The sequence below is a fragment of the Ambystoma mexicanum genome, chromosome 7p (assembly GCF_040938575.1).
Source record: "Ambystoma mexicanum isolate Mex_15411 chromosome 7p, UKY_AmexF1_1, whole genome shotgun sequence".
Classification (NCBI taxonomy): Eukaryota; Metazoa; Chordata; class Amphibia; order Caudata; family Ambystomatidae; genus Ambystoma; species Ambystoma mexicanum.
In genome coordinates, this window is record NC_090939.1 from 599720785 (window position 1) to 599745951 (window position 25167).

General features: G+C 51.4%; 1 protein-coding gene across 4 annotated transcripts in view; it reads right to left on the bottom strand.

Annotated features, from left to right (window-relative positions):
- The window catches only part of HERC2 (HECT and RLD domain containing E3 ubiquitin protein ligase 2), a 2956340-nt gene that overhangs the window by 1678109 nt on the left and 1253064 nt on the right, over window positions 1-25167 (bottom strand). The window lies entirely within an intron of this gene.

Below are 25167 nucleotides of genomic sequence, written 5' to 3' on the forward strand. Positions count from 1 at the left end.
ATGCTGAAGAGTTCCAAGGAAATGTGTCGTCTCCATCTGTTTTTATGGCTTGAAGGGATTCGTGGACCACCTTCCCGAACATAATTTCTTTGTCAAAGGGCATGTCCAGCATCTCCTTATGAACCTCCTGACAAAAGTTTGTGGCCTTCAACCATCCCTGCCAAAGGTAGACTCAGTTTCCCATCTGCCAGAAACCTGTGTCGGCGATGTCCACTGCCAAAGTAATGGCATGGTCCAACGCCACCTCCCCTTGGGCCCAGCTTGTACCAAAGCTCCAGGTCGCATCGAGCCAAAATAGCCAGAGCACTAGCTGTCTTGATCGTGGATGCCTAAATGACTCTTCTCAATGGCGTCCATCTTCTTCCCCTCGTTGTCCAGGGGAAGTGATGATGAAGCCAGGTTAGCCGAATGTTTCCTTGTGGCAGCCGACACTACAGAGTCTGGCGACGGGTGTTACCTCAAGCACGTGGGCGCAGAGCCTGGCACCCTGTATTTCTTCTCCAACCTGTCTCGTTTGGTTGGAACAGTTCATGGGTTCTTCATGAGGGCTAGGCCTTCCTCCCAAATGTTGTCCAGAAAGGGTACCACCATGATAGGCTTCCTCTTGGGCACTCTTCCCTGATACAAGAAACCCTCTTTCTTGACTTCCACAGGCACCAGCTGGGACAGCTCGGAGGCCCTGGAGATCGAATAGAATGATCCCATCTCGTCTGGCGGAGAGACTATGAGGGGTGTCCAGCTACAGGGATTGTCTGCCGGGACGAACTACTCATCTTTGTCAGTTTCCGTGGCCATCTCCGTACCAGTGTCCGTGTGCGTATCTGGGACCGCTTGGTGAGTCGGGGCCTGACGTGGTGGAGGAGGCTTATGTGGAGGCATCGGATGACGCTTTCTCTTATGTGGAGGTTGATCATGGGCCGGCAACACCACATGTGCTGAGTGCAACCTCTGCTGGATTTCTGTCACTAGGGTGTGGAGAGTCGACAGGCTGTCGATGGATAACCCCTCGGCTGCGGGGGGAAAGATTGAGTGCTAGGCCCTGCTGCGCAGTCGTCCTCGTGGTCTGACTCTTGGTCGCCATCCGTCGATGAGATGTCCATGGGTTGAAAGCAAACCTTGGAGGGCTGTTTTGGGGCCTCCTCACCCCCTCCTCCCCTTTATCTCCCTGATGGTTTTGAGCCAGGATTTGGTCTTGTGTCTCCCCTCCTCCCCCAGGAGTGCTTGCAGCCTTCGCTACTGCCTCGGCGACTGTGTTGCGTCTGGAGGCAGGGATACCCTTTGCGCTGTAGGAGCTACCCACGTCAGATGGCCACCTACCACCACTGTGGTGGTCACAGCAGGTGTCAAGACTTTGGCTGTGCCAGTAGAGCCTGTTTGGGCTGCTCAGCTTTCTTCTCTTACTCCGGCCTAGGCTTTTCTGATTTCTCCCCCAACTTGGCCAGGGTGGACAGCTTCCTCTGAGGGGGAGCTTGATGGCAGGCTGGCTATGGTGGTGGATGGCAATCGCAGCCTATCTAACATAGGACCCGCATCAGCAGCGAACCCGGTGTTATCGGACTTGCGGTTCTTAACCTTATCTTGGACCCCCACGGATGGGGCGACCTTAAAGGACTTTGATGTCTTCCCAGAGGGAGACTGCTCTTCTAGGGGAAAAATGAACAAATAGCTCAGAGAGCAACTCGCGGACTCCCAATACTTAAGCGTGTAGTAAAAATCTGAAGACGGCTGCCGGAGGCGGGACTTAAGGAGAGAACTGTCATTGGATGTGGGCAGGATGACCCAGAGGACAGTGATTGGTTTAGAGGAGAAGGAACACGTTACTTACCTTTAACTGTTGTTCTCCAGCATGGGTCTGGCATGGATTCACATGCACATGAATATTCCCCGTTGTCAGGCCGGGAATCCTCGGTATAGAAAAAAATCAGTATCAGTTTCGTTTCTGATCTGTCTTTCTCAGTAGTAACCAATCACTGGTCTCTGGGCCATACTGCCCCCAGCCAATGACTGCCCTCTCCCTAAGCCCCGCCTCTGGCAGCCATCCTCAGATTTGGTAGCACGTAAAGTGGCAGTATGACCAAGTGAAGAGCCGCAGAGGGGTAGGCGGGAGGGTTCGCATGTGAATCCATGCCAGACCCATGCTGGAGAACAACAGTTACAGGTAAGTAACTTGTTCCTTCTCCAGCATGGGGTCTGGCATGGATTCAAATGCTCATGAATAAGAGAATACATATAAGTACAAACATGCACAACCACGGGAGGTGGCAACAGGCTCAACATTAAGCAATACAACAACTCAACATTAAGCATCTCTTACCTCCTCACCAGGCTCCCCTTAAGCGAACAGGTTGCGCAGCACTGCTTGGCCGACCCTGGACTCCTCCCTGGAGTCCCGATCGACGCAGTAGAATCTTGTGAAGGTGTGCGTAGACCTCCACGTAGCAGCCCTGCAGATGTCCAGCAGGGGCACACCAGACAGGAACGCCATAGCAGCAGCGATCGCTCTGGTCGAATGGGCTCTCGGACGGCCGGGCAGCGGTCGGTTTGCCAACCGGTGACAGTGCATGATGCAGCCGGAGAGCCATCTGGAAATGGAAGTCTTCGAGAGAGCCTTCCCTTGATTCACAGTCCCAAAGTTCACAAACAGCTGTGAGGTCTTCCGAAAACTCTTCGTGCGGTCCACATAGAACTTCAGCGCTCTAGCTACGTCCAGCGAGTGCAGAGTCCTTTCAGCCGGCGATGAAGGAGACGGGAAGAAAACTGGCAACACCAAGGGTTTGTTGAGGTGGAATTCCGACGGCACCTTGGCCATGAAGGAGGGGTGCGTCCTCAGCACCACCCTCGTGTCGTGAAACGTCAAGTATGGCAGCTTGCAAGATAGGGCCTGGATCTCTCCCACTCGTCGTGCGGAGGTGATGGCCACAAGAAACGCTGTCTTCCACGACAGAAACTTCAACGGTGCCGAATGCATAGGCTCAAATGGGGGCCCCATGAGCCTGGTCAGCACCACGTTGAGCTCCCACGCCGGGGCAGGGGCCTTCACCGGCAGGAATGATCGGAACAATCCTTTCATAAATTCCTTCACCAGTCGGTGAGACCACAAGGACGCCCGTTCCGTAGTTCTGGTGTATCGTGAGATGGCGGCCAGATGTATCTTGATGGAAGCGTGAGCTAATCCAGCCTTGGGCAATGACAGTAGGTACGGCAATACTTGAGGAGCTGTAATCCGCAGAGGGTTAATCTTCTGTGCAGGGCACCAGACAGAGAACCTCTTCCATTTATGTCCATAGCACTTGAGAGTTGAGGACGCCCTGGCCTTTGCAAGAACCTCTCTGCAGTCGGCCGGGATGTCGTACCCTCCAAACTCTAGTACTGCAGGAGCCAGGCCTGCAAGTTCAGCGACTCCGGGTTGTGGTGAAGAATGGCGCCTCCTTCTCTGGAAAGAAGATCTGCGTCCGTCGGCAGCTTGACTGGCGTGGACGTTGACAAGTCCAGAAGGTCCGGGAACCAGATCGGTCTCGGCCACGCCGGTGCGACGAGGATCATCCTGCACCGGGACCTCTTGAGCAGGTTGATGAGCCGGAGCAGCAACGGCAGCGGAGGGAACGCATAAAGAAATAGGCCGTCCCAGGGGAACGAGAAATCATCGCCCATGCTCCTCGGCTGGGGGAACCTGCTGGTCAACCTCCGGCACTTGGAGTTTGTCGCCGTCGCAAAGAGATCGATCTGGGGTTCGCCCCATCGTCGGATGAGTCGATCCACTTGATCCTGGCGTAGTTCCCACTCGTGGCACGAGCGCAGCTCTCTGCTGAGTGAGTCGGCGATCGTGTTTTTTATTCCTGCCAGATGAAGAGGCAGCAGAAACATCCCTTGGGCGACGGCCCAATGACACAGATCCTGGGCTTCCTTGGATAGGGCAGGGGATCTGGTTCCGCCCTGCTTCCGGATGTAGAACATCGTGGTGGTGTTGTCGGTGAAGATCCTCACCACCTTGCCCTTGAGGGACGGAAGAAAAGACCTGAGGGCCCAGAACACTGCGCAGAGCTCCAAGATGTTGATGTGGAGTGACTTCTCCTCCAGGAGCCAAAGGCCTCTCGCGTGAAGATCTCCAGAGTGTGCTACCCAACCTTCCAGGGAGGCGTCTGTCGTCACCGTCACCTGGTGAGCTGGGGTCTGAAAGACGGGCTCGCCGACAGATGAGAGCGGGTACCCCACCACCGGATCGCCTGACGGATCGTCTCGTTGAGAGGGATCCTGTCCTCGAAGCTGCCCTTCGACTGGACCCAGTGGGCGTCGAGGAACTCTTGTAAGGGGCGCATCCGAAGCCTGCAAAGGCGCACCAGATAAATGCAGGAGGACATCATCCCGAGGAGGGACTTGATAGATCTTACCCTGGCCATGTCCGTGGCCAGCAGACACTGCACCTTGCCCAGAATGGTCCTGGTCCTTTCCTCCGACGGCGAGGCCAGCCGCGCCACTGTGTCGAGCTTGGCTCCCAGAAACAGGGCGACTTTCGACAGAACCAGGTGGGATTTTGGAAAGTTGATGGAGAATCCCAGGTCCGTGAGCAGCTGGACGGTCTTCGCAGTGTGCTCCATGGCGAGTTCCCTTACATTTGCCCGGATGAGCCAGTCGTCCGGGTAGGGGTAGACGTGGATCCCCTGTAGGCGCAGCCGTTCCGCCACCGGTGCAAGGCACTTGGTGAACACCCTGGGTGCCAACTTCAATCCGAACAGGGGGGCCTTGAACTGGTAGTGCCGCCCTTGGACCACGAACCGGAGGAACTTTCGGTGTCTTTTTAGTATGGGGATGTGGAAGTACGCATCCTGCAAGTCCAACAACGACAGGAAATTGCCCTCCTCCAGCTGTCCCAGCACGTGCTGGAGGGTGACCATCTGGAACTTCTGTGCCTTGATGTACTTGTTCAGTCGTCGCAGGTCCAGCATGGGGCGCCATCCTCCTGTCTTCTTTTTTACGAGGAAGTACCTTGAGTAAACTCTGGAGCCCCAAAGCCTCTTTGGGACGAGCTCGATGGCACCCTTCTTGTGCATCGCCCTTACTTCCAACCGTAGTTGAGGGACGCGATTTTCCTTCCTGGCCACGGGTGGAATGCGAGGGCACTTCTTCTGAAACTCGAGGGCGTGCCCTTGGTCCAGGGCGTCCAGCACCCAACGGTCGGTGGAGATGGACTCCCACACGCTGACGAACCTCACCAGCCGGCCTCCCACCGGGGTGCTTCAGCGGGGGCCCGACCCCACGGTCGGTTCAATCTTGTTTAGAGTCCGCCTTGCCTCCTTGACCTCCCTGTCGACGACGACTGGCACCACCTGACTTGCCGCGTCCCCTGAAGGCTTCCTGGGACGAAGATCTTGCCGCTTGGCGGTACGTGGAGGAGCCACTGCCGGATCCCTTGGAGGCACCTTGTCTGCCTCCGGAGCTCCGAAAGGACGGCCGTCGTTGTTGGAGCACTCCCAGTGGCCGGGCAGTCTCCGTGTCTGTCTTGATGGCCTGAAGGGACTCATCAACTGCCTTCCTGAACAGGTTGTTCCCGTCGAGGGGCATGTCCAAAACCTTGGTCTGTACGTCCTGGCGGAAATCCATCGCCTTGAGCCATCCTCGTCGTCTCAGACAAACGCTGTTGCCCAACTGACGGAAACCGGTGTCGGCGATGTCCGTTGCCACCGTGATGGCGTGGTCCGAAGCAATCTCACCTTCCTGTAGGATTTCAAGAGCCTCAGCCCTTTTGGCGTCCGGAAGGAAGTCCAACAGAGGGGCGATTTTGAACCACAACTCCCTGTCGTAGCGAGCTACGATAGCCAGGGCGTTGGCCGCCTTGATAGTCGTCGCTGCGGATGAGATGACCCGTCATCCCATCGTGTCCAGCTTCCTGCCCTCGCCGTCCGGCGGGGAAGTTGATGTCGAGGCCAATGCCCCCCCCAGCTTTCTTCTTTGCCGCCGCCGAGACAACCGAATCCGGGGTAGGTTGCGCCCGAAGGCACAAGGGGACAGCGTTGGGGACCTGGTACTTCTTCTCGTACCGATCCGTCTTTGCCGGTGCCGTGGCAGGGTTCTTGAGGAGGGCGAGCCCCTCATCCCAGATGTCATCAAGAAGTGGTACGGTGAGGACCGTCTTCCTTTTAGCCTCACGCCGTTGGCAAAGGAACCCTTCCTTCTTCTCTTCTGGGCAGAGCTGGAAGAGCTCGGATGCCCTGGAAATCATGGCATTAAAGGATCCAACCTCATCGGGCGGGGACGCCCGAGCAGGGGGCGACGGGGGAGACGTCCCGTCGTCACCTCCGTCGTCATCTGTACCTGTCGTAGCCGTGTCCGTGCCTGTATCATCCCCGTGGGTAGTAGACCGGGGGTAAGGCAGAGCAGGCCGGAGAGGTGGCGTAGGATGCGTCGTCCTCCTCTTATGCGGTGGACTTTCCGAAGGTCCTGGCTTCGGTTCCCCCATCGGGTCTGGCTCAGGTACCTCCGTCGGGGGGAGGGGCAACCTTGTCCTTATCTCCGAGCATAAGGACTGAATCGCTGACAAAATGTCCGCCGAAGTGTCCTGCAGTGCCGGAAACGACGGGCGCGAGGTCTCTTGAGGAACCTTGTCGGCGACACCGTCGCTCTCGTTGTCACCCTCGTCGGGATCCGTCCCGAAGGGGCTTGGCCTCTTCCACGACTTCGATGAGCTCTTCTTCAGAGGTCGTGTCTGTATCCACGATGGCCACCTGCCCCCTCCCCCACCTTTTCCAACGAGGACTTCGTGGGGGTCTTCTCAATGGGCCTGAAAGACGACTCCCTCCGCGGTGGCAGGGAGACTCTGGGTCCTGAGGTCGCCTCCACTGGCGTAGCCTCCACAGGCTGAGCCAGGGCCACTGCGACATCCTCAATCGAGGTCTTGGCAGGGTGAATTAAGGCCATCGTCACCTTCTGTACGCCTGGGGCCTTCACCTTAGGGGGAGGGTCCGAGCCTCGCTCCCCCTCTGCCGGAATCTTCGAGATCGACCGGGGCCTCTCCAGAAGCTTCGCCGGGTTCTCCGACTTCCTCTTACCCGAGCCAGAGCGTTGGCTCGTGGTTGATGGCGCCGGGGAGGATGTGCCCTGCCTGGCAGCCAAGAAGCCCGACCGTTCGGCGCTCCCGGTGCCCGCGGACTCGCGGTGCTTGGCCTTTTGTTGGGCCGAGGTGCCCTCACAGGACTTAGAAGACCGCTCAGACTTCTTTTTCTTCTTCTCGCCTGACGGGCTCTTCCCTTCCAGCCAGTTGGCGAGACGGAGGTGGCGATCCTTCATGGTCCGCTCCGACATGTTCCCACAAAACGCACAGTCCTTCTCCGTGTGAGTCTTGTCCTCATGGAGACAGAGGCATAACGAATGCTCGTCCTCCTTGAAAACATTCCGAAGCTGGCATCCAGGGCAGGTCCTGAACAGCTTCCCGGGCATCGAGCTTCCTTTCTCCTGGGCCATGTCCGGGGTAGGCCTCAGAACTTCTGGAATCCTCCAAAAGCGTAACTCCACAAAATCTTCACCCTTGAGGGGCGTAGAAAACTCCGAAACGGATCCCCGTTGATCGGATGTAGAAACGGTGAAGCTTGAGGCTCCATTTAACCAAAAAATGAGAAATCTGCTGAAAAAGCGCAAAAACGCAGTAAAAGCTCGAGAGCTAAGCACGAGGACTCCCAACACTTGAATGGCTGCCAGAGGCGGGGCTTAGGGAGAGGGCAGTCATTGGCTGGGGGCAGCATGACCCAGAGACCAGTGATTGGTTACTACTAAGAAAGACAGATCAGAAACGAAGCTGATACTGATTTTTTTCTATACCGAGGATTCCCAGCCTGACGGGGAATATTCATGAGCATGTGAATCCATGCCAGACCCCATTCTGGAGAATTAACAGTGACTCTTGTGTAAATATAATCTATATTTTAACATAAATGTATGTATAAGTAGGTCTTTGATGTGCATTACTAACTAGGTTGAGTGTGCCACGCTACCAGTAGTACAGACTGATACTAAGAGTTGGGGATCTACAAACCACTGAGGTAGCTTACTAAAGTCTTACCTTCAAGTGGGACTTTAGGAAAACTCCCATAACACTTGCGGCAGCCATTGCTGTTCTAAGCAGACCTTTGGAACATGGCTACCTAGCTGCAGCTGTCGCAAGCAGAGCATTGGGCCTTAGCAGATCTTCAGCTTGGGCCACAAACCACCTGCTCCAACATTTTCAGCCGTCTCTTTCGAAAGAAAGCTGTGCTAGGCCTGTAATCGCTACCTGACTGTAGTGACTCCCATTGCAAATCATCGTTTTGGGTCTTCTACTGGAAGCTGTCTGGACAGATTCCTATGCACCACAACGGACCAAAATTAAATCCTGGCGCCTAAAGTGATCTCTACACCTGCGAGCCCAGACCTTTCGTGAGCGGAACAAGTGCAGAAGAGTTTGTCTCCAACAGATACCAGAACACCTGCAGTGGTCTCTAGAAGAATCAAGAGTAAGGGCCTAAGTTAACATACCTGTTCCGGACTACCCCTGTTCGCCATGGGGTTACATTGGGTGCAAAGTCCTGACCCTAACTCACTCGGACCCGACCTTCGGTGGTGGAACCTGCATGAAGCTTTTCTAGTGTTTATCACTAGGCCTATCCTAGTGTAAAACCATATATGGAATAAGGCCCCATAACCATATACTAATGACACGCCAATTGTGATATTCGTTTTCCAAACAAGTCTGGTTTCTTATTAGAGTATCACAGTCGGCCGACTGGGTCTCAACGCCTCACGACGTGTGATCCCAGACACTGAGATGAGAGAGAGCGAGCAGTGCTAAAGCAGTCATATATTTACATAATACATCATGCTTTACAATACCATTCGGCCCGCCCTTATACATGACATACAAGCTCGGGTTCGGCAATTGACAGCTATGCATGTAACTTTAGTCAGTCTAAACATTAGTATTCCAGCAAAGGCTGCAGAGACAGTTTTCTGTTATGGGGAACACGGGGCACTGGTACAGGAAAGAATATCATGTTCTTGCAGGGAGACATTCCAACCAACGTTATCTGTTCTCTGTGCTCATAAGCTAAGGGTCAGACAGTTCTAAAGCAGAGAAAAATACCATCCTTTGTGAAGGAGAACCATTAGTTGCATATAATTAACATTTAACTGACTTTTACAACAGCGCTTGCAAGGCAAACCGGCACCTCGGTTGTTGATTAAGGACGGCTCTTGTCCCGCTTCAAAGCCTTACGAAGAGGAAAACAATGTATATATGCAGGGTTTTACATTCCTGTCTACGTTAGTATTCAGAGTTCAGGCTGTGGCCTCGCACCTCGTGTGGATCTGAAGTGCAGAATATATTTGCAAAGCGTTACAGAAAAGAAAATGGCCGGCATTTACAAAATGGACTCCCAATGGTCACATTCAGGTTTCATGGTTTGCAGTGTTTGTCACATGATGCTAATTGCTTCTGGCCAACATACTATTCATATCATTTGGGCTACGCGATTGCATTTACGGTATAACACTAGTGTGTTTTATTGAGTTGAGCATTTAGCAGCAAGTCATTGAACTTTTATCTAAATTGCGAACTTTAAATAATAGCAAGCACATCCCACTGGATTCTTTCTATATAAACTTACCTGAACAAGTTACACTTTGGAACTGGTGACTTTTGGGCACAAGGCCCCAAACCATCTTATAGTTGGACTTTATAAGACTGAGGGAAGCTGTTCTTGTGCTGATTCTGAAGGGCTCTGCCCATTACCCTTACATTTAGCTACTCAAATGTATTGCATTGGTCATTGATTCATATGCAATTCTAATTCTCTTATTGGTGAATGTATGTGTATGTTTTATAAGGATTTGTGTGACAATACTTAACTCCGATTTTTATATGCTTAGTGTGTAAATTAAACGCCTAATAACATTTTTTATTTTGTACTTGCTGGAATTACTGGTGCTGCGCTGCATGGACTCCATGTAGCCCTAGGCTTCTTTTACACTTTTCCGGAGACTAAGCTTTGTCTGCTCAGCTACCTTACCTTGAATGGGCTTTAGTTAGCCTTGCAGTGTCTTCCTTGTTCACCATAATAGGGTGGCATCCTAAAATCCAATAACCAGGGCTGATTTTGGAAAACCATTTTAACAGATAATGGGCCTCATTACACGGATGGCGGTGAACCATGGCGCTATTAGCGCCATGGTTCTTGCCGGTAAAATACCGGCACCACCTTGGCGGAAAGGGGAATTACCGCCCCATTCCAAGGTTGGCAGGGCGGTAATTCTCCCTTCCACCATTGCCCTTCCCCATTCCCATTTTTGCCCCATATGGCTCAATGGGAATGGGGAAGGCGCTAATCACGGTACCGCAAATAACGGTACCGTAATTAGCTCCCTGGGTCCCTTTGCAAGTTGGTTTTTAACGCCTGCAAAAAGCAGGCGTTTAATCCCCCAACCCGCAATGGGACCTTGTAGTAAGGCGGTAAGGATTTACCGGTACCGGTATTTTACCGGTAAATCCTTACCGCCATCCGTGTAATGAGGCCCAGTGTCTTCCTTGTTCACCATAATAGGGTGGCCTCCCAAAATCCAATAACCAGGGCCGATTCTGGAAAACCATTTTAACAGACATTTAGGATCCTACTTGAATCCACAAGAAAGCACAGGAAGAAGAGAGCAGAAGTTTGCATGTAGCATTCCCCCAGTAACTGAGTGCTCACCAGAAATAAGGAAGGATGACTGTTCGCAGTTGGAAGCGAGAGCTTTCAATTTCCCCGTTTAACAGGAGAATCTGCATCAGTACACTGTTGAACAATGACATTACAGACAAGAAGATGATTGCAAACCAAAGAGGACGGTGTGTAAGCCCTGCATCATACACAAATTCTCAACTGACCGGAAATATACTAGCAAATGTCTCTCTCACTCTTCAAGCCAGGGGACACAGTCAATTGACATGCATTAAAGACCCCCTTGTTCCTAGCAAAAAGCCTTGCTGCTCGTCTTTGCGTGAACCCGATAAGAGGGCCAAGTGTCAGAAAATTGGAGCACTGGCACCAGGGAGACTCCAAAGGCTCATCTGAACAAAAGCAAAAAAACAAACCAAGAACTGTTGGGACTTCAAAAAGCTCATGTTTAACCTAAACTACAAACCTTTAATCCAAACTGCAACATCCAGTTACCAGAACTGTGATTTCTGCCACCTGAGGGCTGTACTGCTCACCAGCAGTTCACATTTGCTCTGACCCTAAACCTTCTCCACTAGCTATTCCGTGGACCCGCCTGCTTAGGAATCATATTCATCACTGTTGTCCTCCAAAATTGACAGCAACCAAACCGTTCACTGCTAGCGGCCGAAAACATCCAAAGGTTCATGACTGCCAAGATTCCCTACATTCAGATCCCTCAATAGAGGCATTACAAAGTTTAACACACCACCGCCCAATCCTTAGCACTGGACCAATGCTAAAGTATTGGGGGGTAGCACAACATTAGTACCAGTATCCCAGCTCTGCCAATTAAAGCCATTCTGTCAATCCAATTAATATCTATGAGAGACTCTGAGATATAGGTCATAAAGTGCCCTACAAGAACTAGCTGGCAAACCTAGTACTTGAAATGCCGGTTTGACTTTATCTGTGACCCTAACGGGTAGGGCATGAGCATGAACTATGCTGGTGGTGCTCAAGTACAGTAGTTCACAACAGCAGAAACAGTCAAGTCATGAAGCAGCAAACAGAAGTACATACTTTGACTAAGCCTTAAAACATCTACAGATAAAACTTTAGTATACTACACATTACAAAACTCATATTACACACAGGCATACACCCTTAGCAATCACAAATTGTACTACGCAGCACCTTATCATCCAACACAGTTAAAAGCAATTTGACAGTGCAGTGCACAACTCTAATACTAAAGTGACAATATTACACCTCGCTTTATAATCATGAGGCAGGCAGTTTACCTATGCAAGTCCCTTCCCTAGCAGGTAATTAAAATGTTCAATGGTCAAAAAGAGGCAATGTTCAGGTGAGTACCTGGTGGGGCAGGAGGATATGCAGAGGGTGTAGGAAGTCCGAAATTCCCTGGCACAAATGTGTCAAAGGCAAAAAGGTAAATAAGAAATGTCTTTCAAAATCATCTATTGCAGAAAACCTCTAAGTAAGCAAAAGTAAGGGTATGTTCCTTTTTCCCCAGTATAGTAGTTACCTGGACGGGGAGGGAGGCACTTGGCTAGAACTTCACTTTTCAAGGGTACTGTTAGAGAATGTACTGTGTGCCCATACAATCCCTATGTGACGAGGGTGGCTCTGAAACAGGCAAGTAAACTCTAGCACCTTGCAAAAACTTTCTAGGTGACTAACATCATTATTTTTTCTGGAGTTCCTGGATTGGATTGAATTGATTTTTGATTTATATCAGATGGATGGACTGGGGCTACTGTGCCTGAACCAGGAGGTGATTGAAATTCTGGTGGGTCCATCTGCTTTCCAGTGTTTCAGGTTGCTGAAGCTGCAGGGCTAAAAAGAAGGAAGCCTGGAGGTCGGGTGGCTTTCTTGGCGAATTCGATGAAGACCTAGGATATTCAGAGAGGCTTGTTACATGCAATGCTACTGGAGTTAGCCTCAAATGTGTCACTTCATCATGCCAACAGTCCTCTGTTTAAGAAGACGTCTCCTACAGAGTAGGGAAACTATAGGCTGATCAGCCTGCTGAATATGGATAATGTATTTGCTAAAATGTTGGCGAGACACTGTAGAGAGTCCGAAGATGATACTTAATGAGCATCAGTGCAGCTTTGCCAAGTGAAGGAACAAGTTACTTAGCTGGAACCTCCTGTTCTCCACCATTGGTATCTTTTGAGGATTAAAACTGCTTCAATGTTTCTGAGGTTTCCCAGCCTAACGGAATATTCAAGAGCATGCGAATCCATGAAAGAGCCAATGCTGGACGATGTGAGCAACAGCATGTTCTCTTTGCTGTCTGGGTCCCGGCCTTTCCAAGATGGCTGCCCTCTCATAGGGCCTGGAGCCATCCCCTTGCCTCGGCCTCTGTCCAACTTTGATTGGCTACCTACTGCTACATAGGCCAATCATCTCAACCGGGAGACGGCCCTAGCCAATTGAAGGCCCCCATCTAAGTCCCGGTCCGCTGCCTAGTCGTTCTGGGAGGTCTTCCTGCATCGAAAACTAGCGCATTAGGACTGGCACTCCTACAGTACTTGGAGAAGCTGGAATTATCGTGCACTTTTCTCCTCACCGACCATGGGTTAGTTGCCTCTACCTATAAACGCTCCTACCCCTCTGACTTTCCCACTCCATCTCACCTGGACTCCCACTCTTATTGCCTGTGGCTTTACTGGGTTTCTCCTTTTTGCTAAAAATTTCAATCTAGTTGTGCCCTATGTCTATAGTGTGTTTTTGATTTTGGCTGCGCCCAGTGACTGCATTGTGCTACTCTGTCCTTCTGTGCCTTGTTTGGCCCCTTCTGCTCCCCCCTCAGTTCTTTAGTAACTCCCCTCCCACCTCCCCCCTATCTGTCCTCTTCACCCGCCACCACATCTATGGCACTCTCTGTTTCTCCCATCTTCTCTGTTTTTCCATTGACTATCCCACCCATCTTACTAAGTCTGTCAGGAATGAGTTCAAAAAGGATATCCCTGGTCTCCCTATCGTTTGACACCTACACCAGTGCATCCTCCAGACAGACCCTCACGACATCCTCTTTGTCGTTCCTTTGCCAGACCTTCATATGGTCTCTGTGCTCTCTCTTTTCTGGTCTTCGCCCATTAATGGTGGCACCCGGTGGGAGGCACTCCTGGACCCCTTCCACTCCTCTAAGGTAATCATTAAAGTCTACCTGAATGGCACCGTCCTGGTCCAAGGCCCTCAGGCAAACCTTCTCTTTCATAGACTCTTCCCGCGCCTCATCAACTTCCTTCCTGCTCCTGCTGTGCCCGCTCTCTCTCCTCTCCGGCTTCCTTGCATCCCACCTCTACCTACTCCTTGATACCTTTTCCTCTCCTCCTTCCTCTTCTGCACCCCCCCCGCCCCAATCGGGCTCCTTCTACACCTCAGCAGGAAGAACCTATGATTTGTACACCTCCCCGGAAGTCTTTCAAAGTTGGCAACCTTCTATATTGCCACTCTCAACCCTTGCTCGGCTGTCTAACACTCCTCTGACATTTGCTGCCTCCTGGAAGAACTCTACCTCAATGTCCTCGGTCTTACAGAGACATTGTTCACAGCCAGCTCCATCACGAGCTTTGACACTCTCCTCCCTGATGGCTACAAGATCCTCTCAGCGTCCAGATCCAACCGTCCTATGGTGGTGTACCCTTGATCTTCCAGGAGTGGATTCCTGCCTCTGTGATTCCTGTGCAGGCCTACTCCTCCTTCGAATTCCTTGTCTGTAGCCTTTCTCTCTCTTCTGGTCACTCTCCCACCATTGCTACTATCTATTGGCCACCTGGTCTGACTACCTCTTTCCTCTCCGGGTGGGCCGACCTCTCCTCGTCCCTACTGGCCTCAACCAGTCAACGCCTGCTCCTTGGAGACCTCAACATCCACCTGCATGCTTCCTGTTCCTCCTCTGGACTCCTTTGCGGCCTCTGTGACCCTCTTTCCATTCTTCCCTCTGGCCCACCTCACTCTGCAGGGCACTCGATGTTCTCATCTCCTCTGACCTCCCCCTCTCCAACCCTCTTAACACTCCTCTCTCCTGGAGAGATCACATTCTCCTTTCCTCCCATCTCTCTCTCTCTATCCCGCAGGCCAAGCCAGCACTAGCACGGCCACCTACCATCTCGGCCATCCGGCCGATGAACCATGTCTCAGTTGAGGCTTTCGCTGTCACTTTCTCTCCCCCTCCTGTGGCTGACTCATCCTGACACTGCCCTTTCCAAGCTCCACTCTGCTATCTCTGATACTCTCAATGTTCTTGCCCCCGTCATGAGGATCTGCTTGAAGCCCAAAGCCAAGTGCAACTCTTGGTATGACTGTGACCTCGTCATCCTTCAACGCAAGTGTAGGGTGGCTGAGGGGAAATGGAGGGCATCTTGTCGATCATCTGACAAACTGGCCTGCCGCCTTCTCCAAAGGCAATACCGGCTCTCTGTCCGCACTAAGAAGAAAGCCCACATCCAAGCCCGTGTCTCTGTAGCATCTAACAACTCGGCCAAACTCTTTAAAATCCCGAAGGATCTGGCCAATCCTGTTGTAGTCTCTACTTCTCATGTCCCCTCCCGTGCCCTCTGCACGGCCCTGGCTTCGCATTTCATCTCTAAAACCCAGGAAATCCTGTCCACCCTCTCGTCCTCCCCTTGTCTTCCAGCTTCTCTCTCCATTACCTCTGGCCCCCGAGCAGCAGCCTCTCATCCCTCTTTCTCTTCCTTTCCTCTGTTCTCACCTGACGAGATTTCAAAAGAAGTCCAATCTATGAAAGCCTTGTCAAAACAGGTTCTTCCCTGTTCGTCCAAAACCATCAAGGACCATATTGACACCTCGCTCCTGGCCTGGCCGACTTCTGCAACCACTCCTTCACCACTGGAGCCTTCCCCTCCCCTTTTAGCATTCCCTTGTGCACCCTCTTATCAAGAAACCCAATGCCGACACTTCCTGCCCCGCTAACTATCGCCCGGCTGAGGATTTTCTCATCTACATTCAAAGTTTCTCATTATTTTCTGAAGTCATCAGCAGCAAAAGGGGTGTTTGTCATTTATCTTTCACTGTGGAGTTCAGACAAGATCCAGCATGACCTAAAACCAAAGAGACTGAAGAAATGTCAATATTGGGAAAATCCAAAACCGGGTTACCAACAGTCTTTCCAATTCCCCATGTAGGTAGACAATATACGCTGAACCGGGAGTTCTTTTCTCGGAATGGAAGTCTTTGTCTCCAAGAGGGGAGTCGCTCCCAGTGAGGTCCCACTTGCCCAGACCCCAAGGGAGGATCATGCTGAGTGAGCTCACCTCCCTAGCCTCAAAGGGGGTGGCTACCCTCTTGGGAGAAGGGACAAATTGCCCTGATTCGTCATACTGTCAAAGTCAAAATGTTTGAAGAGCATAATATTCTGCTTAGAAAATTCATCTGGGATAACAAACTGACAAGGATCCTGCTAGGTACCACATGGGCGAGTGAAATTCCTGGCAGCGTTGCTTAATTAGATGCGTGCGTCAAAGGATGAAACTGTGAAAGAGTATAGCAGAATGATTGAAGACCATCCAACATGGGAGCACAATTGGACGGGTGCCTTTCATGACATCGGTCCAGTCAGAGCATTGCTAGTCGACGATAAAGATGGTAGTTGAGCGGGACAACTTTGCAACTTATTGTAAGCGTTTGATATTTTGCTTGTTCTTCCTTCACCCTGCTATTGATTCCTTTCCTGCTTTTGTCTTCTCTTTTCTACGCCTCCTCTTCAGTTTTCTGCTGCTTTTCATTTCTGCCTCAGACATTCTGCTGGCATCTCGTCTTCCCCACGGAATGCTTGTGGGGCCTCTCACCAGGCCCACAGAGCAGCAGATAAGAAGCAGTGTTTCTCATCCAGCTATACTTTGAACACAGCAGAGATTTATTTCTTCTCTTCAGTGTTTATCACCAGTCATTTTGGTAGCTAAGCAGTCACTTATTCGGCAGTTGTTACTCGCCTGCCTGAGAGAACAATGAATTTCACCAGTGCAAGATCCCTGAGCCACCAGGTAATACCGACAATTAACAGATTTAGCTTTAAAAGGTTGCAGCTGACCCATGCATGGGGTGGGATGACCTTGCCAGATTGAAAGACCACCTTGCATTCTATGCTGCCACCTGGAAAGCTGACTGAAGAATGCTGAGAACAAGCAAAAACGAGCAAAACGGGCCAATCGACTACTTAAAAGGGGAGGCAGGAGAAATAAATATACTGGTTCATGTATCCGTTAAGATGGAATTCTAAAATCTGGCCCGGTGGACAGATTTCAGGAAGCCAACCTAGTTATGGTGAACAAGGGAACTCTGGGAGGTTAGCCAAACCCAATCAAGGTAAGAGTGGCGAGTGGACAATGCTTAGTCTCAGAAGAGAGTGAGGGAGTGAGGTCAGGGGTCCACAATGAGTCCACAGTGTAATGCACATAATTCTGCTTAGATGGGAAAAAACGATGTACTATAGGCCCAAACCACGCAAAAAAAAAATGAAACAAGCAGGTATTATCACACAACTCAGTTATTAAGGAACAAGTTACTTACCTGTAACTCCTGTTCTCCAGCATGGGTCTGGCATGGATTTACATGCTCATGAATATTCCCAGTTGCTAGGCTGAGAATCCTCCGTAAAAGAAAAAACAGTTTCACTTTAGTGTGAACACTGTATTTCTCCTCTAAACCCATCACTGTCCTTCGGGTCATACTGCCCCCATCCAATGACAGTCCTCGCCCTAAGCTCCACCCCTGGTGGTCATCTTCAGATTTGGTAGCACGTAAAGTGGCAGTATGAACCAAGAAGAGCCACAGAGGGTAAGGCGGGAGGGTTCGCATGTGAATCCATGCCAGACCCATGCTGGAGAACAGGAGTTACAGGTAAGTAACTTGTTCCTTCTCCAGCATGGGGTCTGGCATGGATTCACATGCTCATGAATAAAGATTACAGAGCAGTATATATAAACCACCACGTGAGGTGGCAAGGCTCAAGTGAAGTAAAAACACTCACCCCTGGAACAGAATCACCTCAAGTGAACAGGTTGCCTAGTACCATTGGGCCGACCCAGGACTCCCCCCCCCCCCCTGGAACCCCTGGAATCCCTGTCAACACAGTAGACCCTTGTGAAGGGGTGCGTGGACCTACACTTACCAGCCCTGCAGATGTCGAGAAGTGGCACACCAGAGAAAAACGCTGTTGCTGCAAATGGGCTCTCTGCCGGCCTGGCAGGGTTCTGATAGCCAGCCGATGATATTGCATGATGCAGCCAGATGCCATCTGGCGATGGAAGCCTTCAACAAGGCCTTCCAATGATTTGTAGGTCCAAAATTGACTAACAATTGAGAAGTCTTCCAAAACCCCTATGTCATTTCATCGACACCATTTGTTTCGATGGGTATTTTTGCCCAAAGTTGTCGCCGAAAAAAGAACAGAATTTTTATTTTGTAATTATTTTTGGGAGGGGATGTGGTTCTCCTCCAAGTCCCCCACCGACTTTTTTTTTATCCCCCCCAAAAAAATGTGATTTGTTTTTTCGGCAAACATGAAAGGACATCCCACTGTTTGTGCGTACCACGTAGAACTTCAAGGCACGAGCAACGTCCAGCAAAGGAAAGGCCCTCTCCACTGGCAACAGATTCAAGAAGAAGCCAGGCAACACCAAAGGCTTGCTGAAGTGGAATTCGTACAGCACCTTTGGCATAAAAGTGGGCTGTGTACACAGTACCACGCTTGAAGCGTGGAAAGAATAGTACGGATGGTTGCAAGATCTCCCCGACCCGCCTGGCCAAGGTGATCTCCACGAGGAAAGAAGTTTTCCACGAGAGCAACTTGAGCGGAGCTTGATGCATTGGCTCAAAGGGCGCTCCCTTGAGTTTAGTCAAGACCACATTGAGTTCCTAATCTGGGGCAGGGGCCTTTACCAGTGAAAAAGTCCTGAAGAGGCCTTTGAGAAACTCCTGGACTAGTCTGTGCGACCAGAGGGAAGGCCTAACTGGTGTAACGGGATGTGGCGGCAAGGTGCACCTTGATAGAGGCGTGAGCTAGTCGAGCCTTGGCCAAGGAAATCAGGTATGGTAGAAGCTGTGGAGCTGTGACATGCAGAGGAGTAATCTTCTGAGCTTGGCACCCCACGGAGAACGCTTCCACTTACAGCCGTAACACGTGAATGTTGAAGAGGCTCTGGCCTTGGCCAGGATGGCCTTACATTCCGCAGGCAAAGAAAAATGTCCAAATTCTAGGGCTGCAGGAGCCAGGCCCCAAGGTTCAATGACGCTGGGTTGTGGTGTAGAATCGCCACCCCACCCAATCTCTGGTGAGAAGATCAGGAAGCAGTGGCAGCCTGATGACCTGAGCAGCCGGCAGACATAGCAAATCTGGAAACCAGATTTGAAGCGCCCACGCAAGAGCGGCAAGTATTCTGCAGTGACACGGAGTATGTTGATCACTCTTTTAGCAAGAGCAGGAACGAAGTAAAAGCATATAGAAAAAGCCCCTCCAACGAGAACGCATCCACCTTGCTCCTCAGCTGCGGGAACCTGCTGACTAACTTGTGACACTTGAAATTCATTGCTATCTCGAAAAAGTCGATCTGGGGTTGACCCCATTCGTGGAATAGAAGATCCACTTGGTCCTGACAAAGCTCCCACTCGTAGCAAGAACGTAGCTCCCTGCTGAGCGAGTCTGCGATTGGTGTTCTTGGTGCCCGCAAGGTGAAAAGGGACGAGAAACATGTCCTGACGAATGGCACAGTGCCACAGATCCTGGGCCTCCCTGGAGAGAGCCGGAGAGCACGTCCCGCCATGCTTCCGGATGTAGAACATGGTGGTGGTGTTGTCCATGAAGATCCTCACCACTTTGCCCCTCAGCGATGGCAGGAAGGACGTGAGGGCCTGGAAGAGGGCCGAAAGCTCCAGAATGTTGATTTGAAAGCACTTTACTTTTGGCAACCAGATGCCTCTGGCGTACAACTGTGTGCGCTCTGCAACCTTTCCGCGGTGACCGTCTCCTGGTAAGGAGGGACCTGGAATGGGGCCCCTTGTGAGAGAGGGCAGCGCACGCCCCACCACTGTATTTCTCATCGGAACTCCTAGTTGAGGGCGATCTTGTCCATCCAGGATCCTGAGACTTGCAGCCACCTCACATCCAGAAACTCCTGTAGAGGCATCATCCGTAGTCTGCAAAGGGGGACGCCGTTGATGCAGGAGGACATCTTGCCTAGCAGCGACTTGACGGCTCGTACAGTAGCGGACCGCGCCGACGACAGGTGCTTCACCTTCCATAGGATGGCCATCACCCTCTCTTCCGAGGGAGAGACGCCAGAAGAGTTACTGTGGAGTCAGGCTCCCAGAAACAAAGCGTGCTATGATGGCTCCAAGCAGGGCTTCGGCTATTTTATGGAGAATCCCCGATCCTACAGCAGACACACAGTCCTTGCCGTGTACTGACTCGCCAGAACGTGGGCACGGGATCGGATGAGCCAATCGTCCAGATAAGGTTAGACGTGGGCTGAATGGAAGCACCTTGGACTGTTAGTGTCGCCCCTGGAGCACGAACCGCAGGAACATGTGGTGCTTCCGGTGAATGGGGATGTGTAAGTAGGCGTCCTCCAGATCCAGCGATGCCAGGAGGTCACCTTCGTCCAGCTGGCAGAGCACGTGCTGCAACATGACCATCCTGAATCTCTGGGACTTCAAGTACTAGCTGAGGCGTCACAGGTCCAGGATCGGCCTCCACAGTTCTGACTTCTTTCGCACCAGAAAGTATCTGGAGTACAATCCAGAGCCACAGAGGCGCTGGGGGGAAGGGCTCCATCGTCCCCTTTAACATGGCGTTGATCTCCTGCAGCAGCTGCGCCACATGTTGTTCCTGTTGAGCCACCAGGGGAAATAAGAGGAAACCTGCGCTGGAACTACAAGGTGTGTTCCTGTTTGAGAGGATCCAGCAGCTATGGTGAAGGTCTTCCACATGCTGACGAACCTCGCCAGGCGGCCTCCCACTAGGGTGCACAAGTCGGTGCCCTGAGACAACAGCTGGTTCAGGCCTGGGTTGGAGCTCTGCCCTACAGGCAGCGCTGACGCTGTCCTCTGCCGCCGTATGCCTGTGCGTGACCTTGGTAGGCCTCGAGTTGTGGAGCGGGGAGGCTGTCAATAAGGGGTGGTATATCCATTGGAGTACCTGCCGGACTTGCCTCTCGAGGAATGAAAGGAAGACGACCAACCTTTGCTGTAGGGTACCCAGTGAACGCACCGTCTCTGTGTCAGTCTTGATAATTTGCAGAAACTTGTCGACAGTCTTGCCAAAGAGGCTCTCTCCATCAAATGGCATGCCCAACACTTTGGACTGAACGTCCGGTATGAAGTTGGTGGCTTTCAGCCATCCCTGCTGGTGAAGAGACACTCCGTTACCCATTTGACGGAACCCAGTGTCTGCACTGCAATGGTCTTAGGCCACTTCTCCCTCCTGAAACAGTGTCAGAGCTTCTACCTTCTTGTCCTCAGGTACGAAGTAAAAAATAGGGCATTAGCAGCCGTAATAATTCTGGCAGGAGTACAGATGATCCTTTTCCCCATATCGTCTAGCTTCTTCCGCTCCTGGTTCGGGGGCACCGTGGACCAGGGCGACAGGTTCGCAAAGTATCTCCTGGCTGCGGCTGAGACCACAGAGTCCGGTGAAGGCTGGGACCTAAGGCACTTGGGGGCAGAGTCCGGAAACTGTATTTCTTCTTGAGCCTGTCACGCTTGAGTGGAGCAGTGCTTGGATTCTTCATTAGGGCCAGGCATCCCAGATATCGTCTAGCAAGGGGACAGACATGATGGTCTTCTGTCTGGACTCACGTTGTTGGTAAATGAAACCTTCCTTTTTAGTCTCCTCAGGCACCATTTGGAAAAGTTCAGAGGCCCTGGACATCAGCGCGGGGAAGGAACGGAGCTCATCCGGTGGCGAGGCCCTGTGCGGTTCATCCGCGCCCACTGGATCCCCGTCAGCTGGTACAAAGTCAATGGCTTTGTCGTGTCAATCGCCGTAGATGCCGTATCTGTGTTTGTGTGCATGGCAGGATCCCCAAATCCCGAGGTGGAGGTCGTGGAGGTGTTGATTGACGCCTTGGACCAGCAGGGATGCGGTCTTGGGGGACTCCTAGACAAAGCAGGGCCCAGTGTGGGCAGCAGTCACATTTGAAATACTGATACAAGTGTGTACAGCATGGCTAGAATGTCCAAAGACATGCCCCAGGGCTGTGTAGTGGAAGGAATGGGAGGTGGAGTCTCCGGACTGATGCACTTCTTCTGTTGAGGTGGAGGACCGGGCTCTACTCGTGGTGACCCACCTACAGACACAGGTCCTTTACCCCCTTTGTGGTCCGAATAGTCTTTGGACAGATTGTTGCCCTTGTCGGAGCTCGTATAAATCTGTGCTGGTGTCACGGGGCAGCCTAGGGTCCGTACTCTTCTTAAGGTCTGTAGCAGCTTTCCCCTTTCCCCTCTGGAGACTTCTGTGGAGGAGCGGCTGCTGTACCCATTCCAGGGACCTTTGCCGGAGCCGCGGCAGCTGCTTAAGGTCGTGGAGGTATAGACACCCAAGGGGCGGCCCATCGCCATGGCTATGGCCACCACCTTCTTGGACAGCCCCCCTTTTGATGAAGTAGTGGTGGTTATCGATGAGGTGGTCAACGGGGTGGTAGCAGGAGCCTTCGGAGACGTGGTCGTGACCGTTGATGATAAAGTTGTTTTGGCCAGTTGAGCTGTCGATGCAGATGGCGTCGCTGAGGTGTGCAGCGAAGGGCTATCTCTGGATCTCTCGTTTGTCGCCTTGACTGCTGATACACGGAGTTTTGAAGGAGTCAAGGACTTTCTCTTGGAGGAAGAGCCCCTCACTGGTAGAAGCGGTAGAAGTGGTTGGTGACGGCAGCCTTGTCCTTCCCAAGCTGGGACGCACAGCCGTGGCGTACCCAGTGGGATCAACAACAATGTTCAGCCTTGCCTTCTTTTGGAACCCCCGCACCCTGAGGGTAGGGCATCCTCAAAGGATCTCAACCTCTTTTCTGAGGGAGTTCACTCGTGGGACCAGCCGACCCTAGGGGAAGCAGGACCATGCCTGGAAGCAGAGTCTGAGGACTTGCCCGATTTGTGCCACGCTGCCAGCCTGCTGTAGCAATCCTTCTTTGTCTTCTTCGAAAATCCACAGCAGACCTTGCATCCCTCATCATGGTCCGGATGCAAGCAATATTGACATTTAAAGTGCCGATCTTCGACATACACAATCCTCAATCCACATTTCGCATGGCGTTTGAAGATGCATCTCTTCTACTCGGTCATGTTAGAAAGGCTCGAAGTAGGCCCATGCCCGGGCATTCAAAAAACTCGATGAAAGATCTGCAATGTAGCGTGATTTTCTCCGACAGCGGGTCCCCACTGCTGGTAGTCGACCTCTGATCGAACGATGAGACAAACTACAGTCAAAAACTTAATTTGCCGAAAACTTTAAATATGAAAAAATTGCTTGGAGAGCACTAAGAGGACTCCCAACACTGAAGCGTGCAATAAAAATCAGAAGATGGCCACCAAGGGTGGAGTTTAGGGAGAGGACTGTCATTGGACGGGGCAGTAGACCCGAAGGACAGCGATTGGTTTAGAGAAGAAATACAGTTTTCAAGCTAAAGTGAAACTGTATTTTTTCTTTTACCGAGGATTCACAGCCTGACAGGGAATATTCATGAGCATGTGAATCCATGCCAGACCCCATGCTGGAGAAACATATATACAGTCACCGTGGTTTGTAAAATTGCATACAATTCACTTAAACACCCAAAGGGAAGGGAAGTAATGATGCAGAAAGGAAAACCAGTTCACCAGAGTAATACTCTTGAAGACCAATCCCTATGTTGAAAGGGGCCGGCAAAAAGTCACAAAAGCTCCTTCTCGGGAGAGTGGATAAAGTTACGAAAGTTTCTTGTGGTGGTGAAACATATTCCAGAGGACTTCTTAACAATGTTACAAACAATTACAAATAAAAACTATTTTTGGACCCTTTAGAACAGCTTTTAGAAACAATGTTAAAGCGATGGAACGGAATAAACCAAAATGTATTCTTTTTTTTCCAATAATTTTTATTGGCTTTTTTTTAATTGAAACACATTTCCCCTCACCTCCTCCTTCCCTCCCCCCCCCCAAGCTTCCCCATGACAGATGATCATACCTTCAAAATTAACATTTTCTCTACTTAAACCAGCTCTAATATCTTCCATCTTCCCGGGTATAGCCCCACTTACGAGTCACTGCGGTGGTATGATAACACCACGTTTCAATCTGCCCAAAATTTCTGCAAATCCCTCTGCAGAGAGTATGTCACTCGCTCCAAGACCACAAATTGCAGGACTTAGCTAGGACTGCATAGTGTCCGTGATCTTCTCCCGAAAGTCTTCAAAATACTGGCAGAGGACTTCTTGTGTAACTACTTTTTCTTTTTCTGTGGAGGGCCCTGGCCTCACTTGATTCCCCCTGCAGGTTGCCCTCCTGCATCTTATTTGCTGATTTTGAAGCCGTTGTTGGGTCCTTCCCACTGGATTTGGACATGTTGGGCAGCGCCCTTCTTTTCTTCCAGTCCCCTTGCCTCTCACTTCACTTCCTTTGCCGTTAGTCTCCAGCCTTCTGGCTCGCACCAGTGACATCTGCCAAGGTCCCATTGTCCAATGTCTCCTCACTAGGTTCCTCCTTTGTTGTGGGGGTTTGCCGACCCCTGCCCTTAGCTCTCTTTACTTTGGCTTCCTTTACTTTGCGTCGTCCTGTATCACCTGCTGCTTTCTGGATATAGCTGCTCCACCAGGTCTTTTTGCCCAGGTGTTTCCCGATGGGGTGCTGGAGTCTCACTATTGCTCTTCCCAGCCGACTGGCTACTTCTTGTATGAGGTGCCCCCAATCCTCTTCTCGGTGCTACCCTTTTCACCCTCTTCAGTGTTCGCCTCTAATTCTGCGTCCCTCCTGTTGTGTGTGTGCCCCCTCTCCTTCCTCCCCCCTCCGCACCTTAATCAGTGGGCGCCGACAGGCCTCAGTGGGCATTGACAGGCCTTGCCTCTTCCTGCCTTCTTATTCTGGTATGGGGGTTTGAGGGGCCAGCCGTCCTATCTTTTCCCAGGGCATGCTCTCCCTGGCAGCTCCAGCACACTGCTTCATCTGGTTCGTGCCCTCCTGGGCCTGCTCTCCCACTCCTGTGTGCTCCTCCACATGCCTAGATCCTTCTCGAGCCCCACCTTGCAAGCAGTTTTCCTGTTCTTTTTCTAATATATACATTTTCCCATACTAAATGATGCCTACACAGGCTGTGACAGCTAAACCTGTCAATTTATCTTTTTGGGTGCACTCTTCTCCACTGCTTTAGAGCCAATGGCTTTTCAACATTCAAACGCCCCCATTCCAGCTACCACCACACCCCCACTGCTGACTCCAGCATTATAGTCTGAAAAATACTCTGATGCCTGATACAGGTGGTTGTGTTACTCAAAGC